General features: G+C 42.9%; 1 protein-coding gene across 1 annotated transcript in view; it reads left to right on the forward strand.

Annotated features, from left to right (window-relative positions):
- LOC129020299 (zinc finger protein 586) overlaps positions 1–15,761 on the forward strand; it is an 85,432-nt gene that overhangs the window by 26,393 nt on the left and 43,278 nt on the right. The gene's annotated exons all lie outside the window — the stretch shown is intronic.

Raw genomic sequence — 15,761 nt, forward strand, 5'->3', positions numbered from 1 at the left:
ATATCCTCTAGCTAACATTCTAGCTTCTTTACATAAGGAGTGCTCCCACTGAAGAAGTACCTTTTGACTGCAATGAATGTGAGAAAGTCTTCCACCCTCTTTCATTAGTCACCAGAATATTTACATGAGGAAAATATCATATATGTGCAGGCAATGTTTTTTGTATAACACTGAAGGAGACCCCTTACGAGGATGCCATCTGCCTAAATTGAACTCTATACATCAAATAGCTGCAGACATTCCAGGTATGTGGGAGCACCATTGCATTTTTCTTTTTTTTTTTTTTTGAGACGGAGTCTTGCTCTGTCGCCCAGGCTGGAGTGCAGTGGGGCAATCTCGGCTCACTGCAACCTTTGCCTCCCGGGTTCACGCCATTCTCCTGCCTCAGCCTCCCAAGTAGCTGGGACTACAGGTGCTTGCCACCATGCCAGGCTAATTTTTTGTATTTTTAGTAGAGATGAGGTTTCACCGTGTTAGCCAGGATTGTCTCAATCTCCTGACCTCATGATCTGCCTGCCTCGGCCTCCCAAAGTGCTGGGATTACGGGCATGAGCCACTGCGCCCAACCTCCATTGCATTTTTCAACCTGCCCGTGTTCCTTGCCAGACTTATGTGACTGCCAGTTATCTTGCAAAAAGCATTTCACCTTTACCACTTGGCAGGTACTCACAGTTTCATCATTCCCCTACCTCATCATGATCCAGAAGTAACTTTTTCTTTCATTCACCAAAGGGATTTTTTAGTATTCTCAGTACTCATTCCATTCTCAATTCTTTGTGTCTGATGAGGTAGGCCAAGGACCTGACTAATTTTTGGTGCAGAGGACTCTTCTGGTGACTAGAAAAGATGGACTACCTTTTTCAGGGATCTCTTGGGTCTCACAGGATTCTTTTTATTTTTTTATTTTTTAAGATGGAGTCTCGCTCTGTCACCCATGCTGGAGTGCAATGGCACGATCTCGGCTCACTACAAGCTCCACCTCCCGGGTTCACACCATTCTCCTGCATCAGCCTCCCAAGTAGCTGGGACTACAGGTGCCTGCCACCACGCCGGGCTAATTTTTTTATTTTTTTTGTATTTTCAGTAGAGATGGGGTTTCACTGTGTTAGCTAGGATGGTCTCGATCTCCTGACCTCGTGATCCGCTTGCCTCAGCCTCCCAAAGTGCTGGCATTACAGGCGTGAGCCACCGTGCCCGGCCCTCACAGGATTCTTAAGATGGAATTTTCCAGCCTGCCAGTCACAAATCAGACAGCCTGCCTGCCAGTCACAAATCAGACAGCCTTCCCTGGTTTGTGTTATAATAAAGACTCTGCTGCTTAAGACAACTTCAATCTTGAGAGCTGTATTTACAGTGTGGAATTGTTTGAACACTAGATTTGCAGATGGGCACGGTGGCTCATGCCTGTGATCCCAGCACTTTGGGAGGCCGAGGCAGAAGGATCAGTTGAGGTCAGGAATTCAAGACCAGCCTGGCCAACATGGTGAAACCCCATCTCTACTAAAAATACAAAATTAGCCAGGCATCGTGGTGTTCGCCTATAATTCCAGCTACTTGGGAGGCTGAGGCACAAGAATCACTTTAACCTGGGAGGTGGAGGCTGCAGTGAGCTCAGGTAATGCCACCCCACACAAGGATGAGCAACAAGAGCGAAACTATCTCAAAAATGCCATAATTTTGGGGTTCATAGGTCAACTTGAAAGGGTGGCAGTTTTCATCACAATCTCTGGTGCTTCTGAGAGCAACATGAAATTGTTCTCTTCTTCATGAGGGACGGTGCATTGTGTTTCAGTGCTGTTGAGGGTACCTTCACAGGTTGTGAGGTTATAGTGGAAATGATAATTTTTTTGGAACTACTGCATTTTAAAATGGCTTCTACTATGATCCAGACATGGCTGTGAAAGATGAATACATACAGAAATTCTCAGGACCTTCTTAATTGAATCTTATGTGGCTGAGGTCAGTGCTGGAGAGAATAACCTAAAGATTTTGTTATTTGTGGTAGTCCTTCTGGTCTAATTGACCTAAAGGTCATTCCTGCATAGGCAGGAGGAAGAAGACAGGGACCAGGGATATCCATTAGACCACTACGTGGCCCATCATGTGACCAGCTGTCATTCTTTCTGAATCATCTGGAAATGGTCTTTATTGTTCATCTTGTTTTTGTTACCATGAAGGCTAGTTGCCTCACTCAGGTTGAGGAGATGATACAGCAATAGGTAATAAACCTCTTGCAAAAATCAAGTCCATATTTTTAAAATTACATTTTTAAAGCTGTAATAAGAAATAAATGACTTTTTTTTTGTTTGAGATGCAGTCTCACTCTTGTTGCCCAGGCTGGAATTCAGTGGCATGATCTTGGGTCACTGCAACCTCCACCTCCCAGGTTCAAGCGATTCTCCTGCCTTAGCCTCCCGAGTAGCTGGGATTACAGGCACCTGCCATCATGCCCAGCTATTTTTTGTATTTTTAGTAGAGGTGAGGTTTCACCATGTTGGCCAGGCTGTTCTCAAACTCCTGGCCTCAGGTGATCTGCCCACCTCAGCCTCCCAAAGTCCTGGGATTACAGGCATTAGCCACCATGCCTGGCCAAAATAAATGACTTTCAAAAAACTGCACATATTTATTTTTATTTTTAATTATTTATTTATTTATTTGAGATGGAGTCTGGCTCTGTCGCCCAGGCTGGAGTGCAGTGGTGCAATCTCGGCTCACTGAAAGCTCCACCTCCTGGGTTCATGCCATTCTCCTGCCTCAGCCTCCTGAATAGCCGGGACTATAGGCGCCCACAACCACACCCGGCTAATTTTTCTATTTTTAGTAGAGACAGGGTTTCACCGTGTTAGCCAGGATGGTCTCGATCTCCGGGCCTTGTGATCTGCCCGCCTCGGACTCCCAAAGTGCTGGGATTACAGGCATGAGCCCCCGCCCCTGGCCAAAACTGCACATATTTAAACTGTACAGTGAGATAAGTTTTGACATTCGTAATAAACCTGTAATATGATCCATCACCTTCATATTTACCTGGAGTCTGGTACCATCTTTACCTCTGCCTTCCAGATGACCATTGATAACTTTGCTTTATAATAGATTATTTTACATTTTCTACATTTTTATATGTGATTTGATGTCATGAAGTGTTTAATCTTTATCCTTGGATGCTTTCGTGCAGTATATTTATTTTGAGATTTGTCAGTGATGATACTTGAGTAGTTCTCTCCTTTTTACATTGCTGAGATAACATGCTATGAAATATCACTGTATATTCATTCATCTGTTTATACATCATTAATCTATTTCTCATTTTTGGCTTCCATAAATAAAACTACAGACACTTTAGTACAGTTCTTTTTGTAAATATGTTTCTTTTTGTATGTGTTACTATCTGGCGGTTCAATAACTGAGTCAGAGTAGGTAAATGTATAGCTTTTTGTTTGTTTGTTTGTTTTAAGATGGAGTCTCGCTCTGTCACCCAGGCTGGAGTGCAGTGATGCAATCTCTGCTCACTGCAACCTCTGCCTCGTGGGTTCAAGCAATTTTCCTCACTCACCCTCTGAAGTAGCTGGGACTACAGGCACATGTCACCACGCCCAGCTAATTTTTTTGTATTTTTAGTACCGACGAGATTTCACCATCTTGGCCAGGCTGGTCTTGAACTCCTGAACTCGTGATCCAACCACCTCAGCCTCCCAAAGTGCTGGGATTATAGGCATAAGCCACTGCATCCAGCAAATGTATAGCTTTTTAAGCAACACCAAAGTGTACTGTAAAATTAATATGGTTGTTCCCTTTAGTGTTACTGTCACCAGTGTCCATGAATTCCACTTCCATGTTTTTATCAATACAGAATATGGATAGTCTTTATTTTTTTTTTTGAGACAAAGCCTCTCTCTGTCACCCAGGATAGAGTGCAGTGGCATGATCTCGGCTCACTGCAACCTCCGCCTCCTGAGTTTGAGCAATTCTCCTGTCTCAGCCTCCCTAGTACCTGGGACTACAGATGCATGCCACCACACCCGGCTAATTTTTTTGTATTTTTAGTAGAGACAGGGTTTCACCATGTTAGCCAGGATGGTCTTGATCTCGTGATCCACCTACCTCAGCCTCCCAAAGTGCTGGGATTACAGGCATGGGCCACCACACCCGGCCAATTTTTTGTATTTTAATAGAAATGGGGTTTCACCCTGTTAGCTAGGATGGTCTCAATCTCTTGACATCGTGATCTGCCCGCCTCAGCCTCCCAATGTGCTGGGATTACAGGTGTTAGCCACCGTGCCCAGCAGAGAATATGGATAGTCTTTTAAATTTTTACCCTTTTTTATAAGTGGATGTTCCTTCTTTAGTAAAATGTCTATTTATATATTTTGCTTGCTTTTTAAATTCTTATTTATTTTTAGAGAAAAGGTCTTGCTCTGTCACCCAGCCAAGAGGGTAGTAGTTTGATCATAGCTCACGGCAACTTCAGGCTCCTGGGCTCAAGCATCCTCCCACCCCAGCTTCCTGAGTAAATGGGACTACAGGCACATGCCAACACACCCACTGAACTTTTAAAATTTTTTGTAGAGACAGGATCTCATTACATTGCTCAGGCTGGCCTTAAACTCCTAGGCTCAAGCAATCCTCTCACCTCACCCTCTCAAAGCACTATGTCTGGCAACTCATTTTCTTCTTCTCAAATGTATTTTGCATATTTCTGGTTTCATTAAGAAATAAAATATGGTTGGGCCAGTGGCTCACGCCTATAATCCTAGCACTTTGGGAGGTCGAGGTGGGTAGATCACCCAAGATCAGGAGTTCAAGACCAGCCTGACCAACATGGTGAAACCCCATCTCTACTAAAAATACAAAAATTAGCCAGACATGGTGGCGGGTGCCTGTAACCCCAGCTACACAGGAGGCTGAGGCAGGAGAATCACTTGAACCTGGGAGACAGAATTTGCAGTGAGCTGAGATGGCACCACTGCACTCCAGCCTCAGCAACAAGAGCAAAACTCCATCTCAAAAACAAAACAAAACAAAACAAAACCTGGGGTCACATCATTGACTCTTCTCTCTCTCTCCCTCACTTACAACATGCAAAGATCTACTTGTTCCTTTATTAAAAATATAGGTAGAATGTCTCCTTTTCTCCCATCTGCACGGCACTCACCTGGTCCATCAACTTATCTGAATTATGCTGGTAAACTTCCCTCCATGCTAACCACCTCCTCATTAACCCAGGAGTCTGTTCTCCAGTGTGCAACCAGATAGATCCTATGAAGATCTGGATTAGACCACCTCTTTCCCCATCCAAGCATCACAGCCTCTCCAAAACAGATGCCCAGCTTTTCAGGTAACCACATTACAGGCCTGAATCTTGACCTGGCTTCTTGTTCCTATGAGAAATAATGGATGCCTGCTGTACATAGGTCCAAGCTCAGTCACACCTCAAAGCATTTGCACAAACTGGTATGAATTCCTAAAATAGCTTTCTACACCAATTTCCATTGGTTGCCAGAAATAAGAACACTTCCATTAATCCTTGGCTGGTACTCAGGACTCTGAGCTTGGTGTATCCACAGGTTCTCCACTCCAAGAACTGGGAAAACATCAAGTGAACACTCAAGACACCATAATCTCAGACACCACACAGCTAGTGTCAGGTTCAGGGAGAGACTGAGACACTTTCTCTTTCCCTGTGTTGGCACCGTAAGCATTTTCAGTGTTCAGAACCCATGAAAATAAGGCAACTGTGACCAGCTCCAGCTGATCAAACCTCCATTGATCCCTACACAACCATAAAGCCTGGGGCCCTGGGGCTAACTAATTAACCGATTTCAATCCTCAAAGCTCCTTCTTACCACCTATGACCTAGAATGAAGACTCCACTTAGTGCCTCATTGTCCTCATCATCCTTATTCCAGTCTGTTCTCTGAGAGGCTTTTGGAAACTTTTAAAGTCCTACCAAGGACATGACCCTCTTCTGTTCACAAATCTCCATACATCCCAGGACACTCAGATTGAAGGCACAACCCCTAAGACAACCAATATAGGTGTGACTCTGGCTCATCTTCAGTTTTTACTAGGGCCTTTTCTTTTTTCTTTTTTTTTTTTTTTTTTGAGAGACAGGGTCTCACTATGTTGCCCAGGCTGGTCTTAAACTTCTGGACTTATGTGATTATGACACAACATGGTTACCAGGTTCTGAAATGTTCATGGCTCACATGCACCACCAAGCCTTTGCACCTATTGGTTCCTCTACCTGTATTACTCTATCTGGGGTGAAGCCTGTAATACACAGCATTTACCTGAGCTAGGTCCCTCAGTGTGGCTGCTGCCATCAACTGTGGGTGGAGCAGGCATCACCCCAGCCAGTGCCTATGAGCCTCAGACCTGCCACTTGGGAGCAGAGATGACTACTCCTCTTGTGCCTTCTCAGTCACAACCAAGTACTCCCTGGCCTGACAAGCATGCCCAGAAATCCCTCATCCTGGGCCTTGCAACTAGCACCTTCTGGGTAAAGTACTTCTCAGAGCTCTCAGCCAACAATGGTGGTATCCTCCAAAAGCAAGCAGAATGCAGGCCATGTCACACTCTGAGGGCTGCTGGAAAGCCCTGCTCACACCTCAAGGGAGGAAGATTATTGATTCTTTGTAAAAGCATCAAATAGGTATCGCATCAGACTCTAGGAAGCTCATCCTGCACCCAGAGAATAAAAATACTATTTGAGATGCTCCTAAACTTTACTTATCTAAGTGGCCATATCATTGGCATCATTCAGACTTGCAATGTGTGCACTCAGAGCTGAGAACATTAAGTATTGATTGCTTTTTAAATTCATGTTACCCAAATTATTACAGTCAGTTTTGTGAGTTTTGTTGTTTTGTTGGGAACAAAAGAAAACTCTCCATAAGACATAATGACAGGATGGGTACAAAAAACAGAAAAAATGAATAAGACCTCGTATTTGCTACCATAACAGGGTGGCTATAGTCAAAATAATTTAATCATACATTTGAAAATAACTAAAAGGGTATAATTGGATTGTTTATAATACAAAGGATAAATGTTTGAGGTGATGGAGACACCATTAACCCTGATGTGATTATTACATATGGCATGACTACATCAAAATATCTCATGTAATCTACAAATATATACACTATTATATACCCACAAAAAATAAAAATAAAGGCTGGGTGCCATGGCTTATGCCTGTAATCCCATCACTTCGGGAGGCCGAGGTGGGGGGATCACCTGAGGTTGGGAGTTTGAGACCAACCTGGCCAACATGGAGAAACCGCGTCTCTACTGAAAATACAAAATTAGCTGGGCATGGTGGTGCATGCCTATAATCCCAGCTACTCGGGAGGCTGAGGCAGGACAATTGCCTGAACCCTGGAGGTGGAGGCTATGGTGAGCTGAGATCGTGCCATTGCACTCCAGCCTGGGCAACAAGAGCGAGACTGTCTCAAAAAATAATAATAAAATAATAAAATAAATTGCTGGACACAGTGGCTCACGCCTGTAATCCCAGCACTTTGGGAGGCTGGGGGCAGGCGCATCACAAGGTCAGGAGTTTGAGAGCAGCCTGACCAATACGGTGAAACCCTGTCTCTACTAAAAATACAAAAATTAGCCGGGCATAGTGGTAGGGGCCTGTAGTCCCAGCTACTTGGGAGGCTGAGGCCGGAGAATTGCTTGAACCCGGGAGGCAGAGGTTGCAAAGAGCTGAGGTCGTGCCACTGCACTCCAGTCTGGGCAACAGAGCTAGACTCCTTCTCAAAAAAATAAAATAAATTAAAAATAATAATAATAAAGATGTAATGAGAGGGAAATAGACAGATGTTGATACACCCTGAAGCAGGTAGTGAAGCTGGCAGTTGGCCACTGGTTCCCACAGAAAATTGCTCTACTGATGCTAGCAAATCCCAAAAATGGGGCTCAATCCAGGAGGGTTCTTGGCTTCATAAAGGAAATAATTCAAGAGCAAGCCAAGAGTGTAAAGTGAAGGCAAAGCAAATTTATGAGCAACAGTACAGGAAATGGCTGCTCCACAGACAGCAGGGTTACTCCTCAGGCAAAGTAGCACCCATGGATTGTTGGCTAGCTATATTTATAGCTACTCCTTAATTATGTGCTAAATAAGAGGTGGGTTATTCATGAACTTTCTAGAAAAAGGTTGGAGAGTTCCCAGAACTAGGGGTTCCTTCTCTTTTAAACTACATGAGGTAGCTTCTGGGCATTGCCATAGCATTTGTAAATGGCCACGGTGCTGGTGGTAGTGTCTTTTAGCATGCTAATGCATTATAATGAGCATATAATGAGCAATGAGGGCAACTAGAGTTGATGCTTATTGCCATCTCAGTTTCACTGCTTTCAGCTGGTTTCTTTAGTGCATCCTGTTTTGACCAGATCCTGTTTCATCATGAGTAGGATCATGACCAGTGGTCAGAAAGAAGTCCTGCTGATCTGTGTCACTGTTTGAAATGCTTATTCTCCAGTGCCATGAAGAAATAGCACTTGAGGCCGGGCATGGTGGCTTATGCCTGTAATCCTGCACTTTGGGAGGCCAAGGCCAGTGGATCATGAGGTCAGGAGATCAAGACCATCCTGGCTAACATGGTGAAACCCTGTCTCTATGAAAAATACAAAAAATTAGCTGGGCGTGGTGGCAGGCACCCGTAGTCCCAGCTACGGAGGCTGAGGCAGGAGAATGGCATGAACCTGGGAGGCAGAGCTTGCAGTGAGCTGAGATCTGGCCAATGTACTCCAGCCTGGGCGACAGAGCAAGACTCCATCTCAAAAAAAAAGAAATAGCACTTGAACATAAATGTAATTCATAAGGCCATTTTTACTTCCTGCAGAAAGGGTACACTCACCAGCAGTTTTGCCCCAGGAGTACACTGAACAAAGGAGACAGGGTCATTTAAAACCTGAGGTGTTTACCCTACTGCTGGTTTCCATTGCCTGGAACAGGACCTCATATTCTGTATGTGTCCCGATTGGCTAGCAACTTAGAACCTTTTAAAAGAGGCAAAGGTAAAGGAGAACAAAGAAAGGAGGAAGTAACTTGTGGAATGCTGAGAAAGGTAAAAACACTTTTAAATAAGGAAGAGGAACAGGCTATGACCTAATGCTTGCTTGGACAAGTATAAGCATGTCAGGGCAAATATTTAGGCTAAATTGTGGGAGCTAAGAACATAAAGTACATTGATTTCTTTATTACGGCTAGCAGATATTTAAGAATGCTAGCACAGGTCTTTCAATAATTTGGCTTTTAAGAGAAGTTACCATTTATTCCTAATTAGATGGGAAGGAAAGTCTTTGAAGAGGAATCTGTACTTTACTTTTTACAATATTCCCCCTCTTTTTATTTCATAATTCCTCTTCAGATTTGTTTAATGTTTTGACCTAATTGCTTTTTTTGTCCTTCTAAGAGAAGTAATTTTTTTTCAAATAGGGAGGAGGAGAGTTAGCAGTTAACTCTGTAAGAGTGGCAGAGATAAGTTTTTGTATAAAACTTTGAAGGTAGGGAATATTATAACAGCCTACAAGAATAAGTACACTAATAACAAGAGTGAACAAGGTGAGAATTGAAGTTAAAATTTCTTTTTATTCACTGAACTAATGTTTTATTATTTTAGAAAAGGGGTTATTTATTTTACAATTTTTGGCAAATTTATCGGATAGGGCTGTTAACCTTGGTACCACTTTTGTTATAGTTCTATCAGGGGCAGTATTATTAGGAACAAAGGTACAATACTGAATTTTGTATAAAACATTTAGTTTATTGGTCTTTGTGGGGAATTAGATGCATTACCACTGTGTTACAACTGAGCCATTAATTTTGTAGCTTCATCAACATTAATTGGTTTGCTTTCATGACACTGCTGAGGAATCAATTCTTTCTGCAGAGGTTCTGAGTTTTAATTATGACAGAAACATTTCCTTTTTCTGTTAATTATTTAAAGCTATTTTATTTTTCTATGCCATCTGGCTAGTAGATCCTAATTGCTTAGCTATCTGTTTGATGGCATCCTCAGTGTAATTTATGAATTGTTGGTGATTGTAACATAGCTTAGTCTACATTTTTTTATAGTTACCAGAATGACGTGGATTTAAATTCTGCAGCTATTTGATTTTGTGCTTTAAACTTATATGGCACTTCTCACAGGACCTTAATAGCATTTATGTAAACCTGAGGATTAAAGGACTCATAAGGAGTTTTTCTTGGCCTGTGGTGTTTTGTTTTTACCTTTGTAGATTGATGAAATGCCAGGGTGAAGGGGATAACCAATTGGATTAGAGCACAGGTACTGCTTCAATTATTTGGCAGAGTGTCCAGTAAAGGTCTTCCACATACCACTGTACATTTGTTTGGGGATGGCTAAGCATGGACTGATGGGCAAGCTCTTGGAAAGGCTTGAGCTCTTTACATCCTTTAATGCTTCCAAGGAACACTACATTTTCCTCCTGACCTGAGAGACACAAAGTAAACTTTGTGCATTCAGCATTCAGCATTCAGGGTGGAAGCTGGATTGCCTTAGGGGGCTGACCTGCAGGGTGTTAAATTTCAAGAAATAGCAGAGAGAGCTCAGTATGTTGGATTATCCCAAGCAGTGGAATTTTGAAAAAGAGCCACCATACAGTCTTTATCTGGTCGACGAGGAGATCATCTGAGTGGAAAGGGGATAATCTGGGATTCTGGCCTACTGTGTGTACAAGTGTAATAATTGTTTTTATGTGAAGTGCTAATGGATTATTTAATCCATTTCAGCCAGGCATTTGCATCTTGATATTTTGTCTTGACAGCTAAGGTCTGTCTTAGATCTCTAATTTTTACAAGACACCTTAGTTTTACTAGATGTAGGAGCAACTGGTGTGGGATCTAGATCTGAGGCAACTTAAGAAGGGAAAGATGGGGGAATAATGTGTATTTTAAAAATAACTGGGGGGTCTTTTTTATTTATGTTATTTTTTTTTTTTTATTTGAGACAGACTCTTGCTCTGTCACCCAGGCTAGAGTGCAGTGCGAGATGTCAGCTCACTGCAACTTCCGCCTCCTGGGTTCAAGTGATTCTCCTGCCTCAGCCTCCCAAGTAGCTAGGATTACAGGCACCCACCACCGTGCCTGGCTAATTTTTGTATTTTTAGTAGAGACGGGGTTTCACCATCTTGGCCAGGCTGGTCTCAAACTCCTGACCTCAGGTGATCCACCAGCCTCGACCTACCAAAGTGCTGGGATTATAGTCATGAGCCACTGCACCCAGCCTACTTATGTTAATTTTTATACCATAGAAGCGACTAAGGGCATGTCTAGAGTTCGTTAAGTTGGAGGTGGTGATAAAGAGAAAGACAGAGTTATATTGACAAGGCTGACAGTAAGAAGGGGTAGTCCTTTTAGTGAAATAGATGAGGGGTTTTAGATCTGCACAAACCTTTTTGTGGAAGTCTAACTTTGCTCTTGGGTAGTTTAAGTGATGCAGTCCTATTTACTACAAGGTTGCCAGGTGGTAGGAGCAGAAAATCAGTGTCTTGGCTGCAGGTCATTACAACAATGAGTGCTTGGAATAACTGTGTCAATTAGAGGGCTGGGACATAAATATTTGTGTGAAAAGGCTAGCTGCTGTTGATCTTTTACATTTCTACAAGGTATGACAAAGCAAGCATTAAAAGCAATAGTCTGAGGTGAGTCAGACTTAGTTACATTAAAGGAGCCAGTAACAGAATAAGGAAAGGAAGCAATAGAAGGTATATGAAAATTAATCTTTCTTTAACTTAGTAGGGCTTGATACTAGTACAGTAACCCATGATTCTGAGAGGAAGATGTTTTCTTGACTTGAGTATGGTGGGTCTATTTTTTTTTCTCAGCCGTGTGGACAGCAGTCTCAGGGGTTAACAGCATAAAATAGGGTTCTTCCCAGGCTGGCTTGAGTTTTTTCTTTTCTTTCTATCTTTTGATGAGGATGTGGTTTTCAGGCTGGTGCTGGTGTACTGGAAATTCTAGGGGTGGTACCTGTGCTAAAAGACTTTTAGTTCTGAGGAAAGGGAAAGTGGAAGATAAATTAAGTATATAATTTTTGCTGCATATTCTGGGGCTTTAGGCCTCATGGTGATGCCTCCTGCTCCATTCTTGTTCAGCGCCGCCCAGGGGAGGCTGTGGCCCTGCCCCTTCTTAATGTCTTGGCCTTCTTGTGGCCTTCACCGCCCTTGCTCACTGTGGCCTTTGGGATGAGGGGCCCTGTGACTCACCTGGCCATCTTAGGGCCTTAAGAAAGCTAAATACCATTGTATATTTGACAATTTTTTGTATGATTTTATATCAAATAAGTTAAATTTTATCTTTAGTGGCCGGGCACGGTGGCTCACATCTGTAATCCCAGCACTTTGGGAGGCTGAGGCGGGTGGATCACCTGAGGTCAGGAGTTTGAGACCAGCCTGGCCAAGATGGTGAAACCCCGCCTCTACTAAAACTAAAAAATAAATAAATACACAAATTTATCTTTATATTAATGTGCTACTAATGTTAAACTTAATTTTAATAAAATCTTATAGACATTATTTATCTAATTTTAATGTCTGACTATAAGGTAAGACTTTTACAGACTCTTTTTATAATTTTTGTTAAAGAGCAGGTTGGTGCTTTAAGAAAAATCTATCGTGCTTTAATTTTAACATTCAGTTCACAGAAAAACTGGATGATACCCTTTTAACTTTAGCCAGTATGTTTACACACAGAATTTGATACCCTTTTAACTTTAGCCAGTATGTTTACACACAGAATTTCCTTTACAATTAACATTTTAAAACTTGCTTAAACCTTTAAAACAAAAAAATTGTCTTAATCTTTAGTGTAGGTAAAAATCCATATTCTTATGCCTCCTTGTAATCTTATTAAAAGTATATTTTATTTTACTTACATATCTTGTAAACTGTTTGATAATTTTACATCCAGGAGGCCTAATTACTTTTAAATTATACAGTATTTATTGCATAAATTCCCTTTTATAGCTTTTCTTACGACTTTCACAATCCTCAACATTTCTTAACTTTCTGCCTTCCTTTTACACTATTTTTTTCCTAGTTTCACCTCCTTTGTCTTCTTTTGATTTCTGTCTCTTCCAGTTTCTCTTTTACTCTTTCCTTCTATTTCTTTCTCTCATTTGCACTCTATTTTCCGATCTGTCATCCCGTTTCCCTTTCTTCTCCTGAGTTCTCCCGCTCGGGCCGCAAGCAGGGCTGGGCCACGGCACAGGCCCCGCCCCCGCACACGCGCTGCTGTTTTTCTTTTTCTTTTTTTTTCCTTTTCTTTTTACCTTAGTTTCTTGGGCTGAATGGGATTCGCGTGGCTGCAGTCTGGGCCCCAGACAGTCACTAGCCTAGAGGCTTGGCAGATATGCCTGCCGCAAATTGCAAGAATTATGCTTTTTCACCTCCTCTGCTCTCCTCCTGGAGCCAGTCCCCACCCTCTTTTTCACAAACTGCCGGGCTGGGGAGAGGGACTTAACCTTTGGCGTGCCTGCCTGGCTGTTTGGCTCTGCGTTTGCTGTTTTTGGTTTCTTTCTCTCTGACTTCCTCTCCTAGTTTCTTTATTTTCTACTGGTCTTTCCTTTGTCTTTGCCAGCCACCTATGCTGCTGTTGTCTCCTCTGCTTCCCTCTCCCCTAGGGGAGGGACTGGCAGGAGTGGAGCTACTGTTTCTTTCCCTGATAAGGAAAGGGGAGTTCTGAATATTTTTCTTACTACTGGAGGCTTGTGTGAGGTTCAACCCCCCCCAACAATAGGGATTTCTCACCTCTTTCTCACCTCCAAGACATCCTAAGGAATACTTTACCACCCCTGCGGTTTTTCTCTCTTTGGTATGTTCTAACCAAGGAATGCTTTACCATCCCGGCTTTTTCCTTAGTCCCGACCACCAAGTAAATACTTCACCAGCTCCTGCGGCTTCTCCTTCCTTGGTCTGTGCAGAGAGATGTCATTGCATTACCTGAGGATCTTTAAGCTAGGTTGCTGGCCAGTTTTTTTTTGTTTTTTTTTTCCCCATTGCTGAGAGTCCAGGTTTATTCGTCACACCGGGTGGGTCTCAATTTCTTACCTATGAGGACCTTGCAATGAGGTAGAGGAGCGCTACCCCATGAGAGAGGACTGGAGACCGCCCCCAGAGGAGAATGCATGCCCATACAGATTGCCACCAAACTGTTTGAAATGCTTGTTCTCTGGTGCCATAAAGAAATAGCACTTGAACATAAATTTATTTAGTAAGGCCATTTTTACTTCCTGCAGAAAGGGTACACTCGCCAGCAGTTTTGGCACTAGAGTACACCGAACTAAGGAGACAGGGTCATTTATAACCTGAGGCATCCACCCTACTGCCATGTCCGGTTTCCATTGCCTGGGATGGGGTCTCACATTCTGTATTTGTCCCGATTGGCCAGCAACTTAGAACTTTTTTTTTTTTTTGATGGAGTCTCACTGAGTCGCCCAGGCTGGAGTGCAGTGGCAGGTTCTCAGCTCACTGCAAGCTCCACCTCCCAGGTTCATGCCATTCTCCTGCTTCAGCTTCCCAAGTACCTGGGACTACAGGATCCTGCCACTATGCCTGGCTAATTTTTTGTGTTTTTCATAGAGATGGGGTTTCACTTGTTAGCCAGGATGGTCTCGATATCCTGACCTCATGACCCACCCGCCTTGGCCTCCCAAAGTCCTGGGATTACAGGGCCTTGGCCTCCCAAAGTCCTGGGATTACAGGCGTGAGCCACCACCCCCCCGCCACCACCCAGCCAATTTAGAACCTTTTAAAAAAGGCAAAGGTAGAGGAGAACAAAGGAAGGAGGAAGTAACTTGTGGAATGCTGAGAAAGGTAAAAACCCTTTTAAATAAGTAAGAGGAACAGGCTATGACCTAATGCTTGCTTGAACCAGTATAAGCATGCCAAGGCAACTATTTAGGCTAAATTGTGGGAGCTAAGAACATAAAGTACATTGATTTCCTTATTACAGCTAGCAGATATTTAAGAATATTAGCACAGGTCTTTGAATAAATTTTGCTTAGAAGTTATCATTTATTCCTAATTAGGGAGGAAAGTCTTTGAAAAGGAACCTCTACTTTACTTTTTACAGTCACTATGAGGATCACTATATCAATATGTTTCTTAATTCATACACTAAAGTGTATTCAATTTTTTTTTTTTTGAGACGGAGTCTCGCTCTGTCACCCAGGCTGGAGTGCAGTGGCGCGATCGCCAATTGCCGCTCAATGCAAGCTCCGCCTCCCGGGTTCACGCCATTCTCCTGCCTCAGCCTCTGGAGTAGCCAAAACTACAGGCACCCGCCACCATGCCCGGCTAATTTTTTGTATTTTCCCTAAAGAAGGCGTTTCACCGTGTTAGTCAGGATGGTCTCAATCTCCTGACGTCTTGATCCACCCACCTCAGCCTCCCAAAGTGCTGGGTTTACAGGCGTGAGCCATCACGCCCTGCCCTCAATTTCTTTTTTCACATTGACATTTATCTCAAAGGAAGAGCAACTTAACCAATGCCATTGTGGTACACATCAGTGGCTACAACTTTCACAATTACAGCACAGGTAAAAAAGGCCATCTGAATGACAGCATAAACATGGCATCTGAGCTCCAAAATTTCATCTCCTTACAAGAAAATGGTTATTATTTTCCAGTGACTGCAGGAATAGTTTCACACTGGGAACTGGGATTATCTCAGAATAAATTTTTTTTTTTTTTTTTTTTTTTGAGACAGAGTCTAACTGTCGCCCAGGCTGGAGT

The sequence above is a fragment of the Pongo pygmaeus genome, chromosome 20 (assembly GCF_028885625.2).
Source record: "Pongo pygmaeus isolate AG05252 chromosome 20, NHGRI_mPonPyg2-v2.0_pri, whole genome shotgun sequence".
Taxonomy (NCBI): Eukaryota; Metazoa; Chordata; class Mammalia; order Primates; family Hominidae; genus Pongo; species Pongo pygmaeus.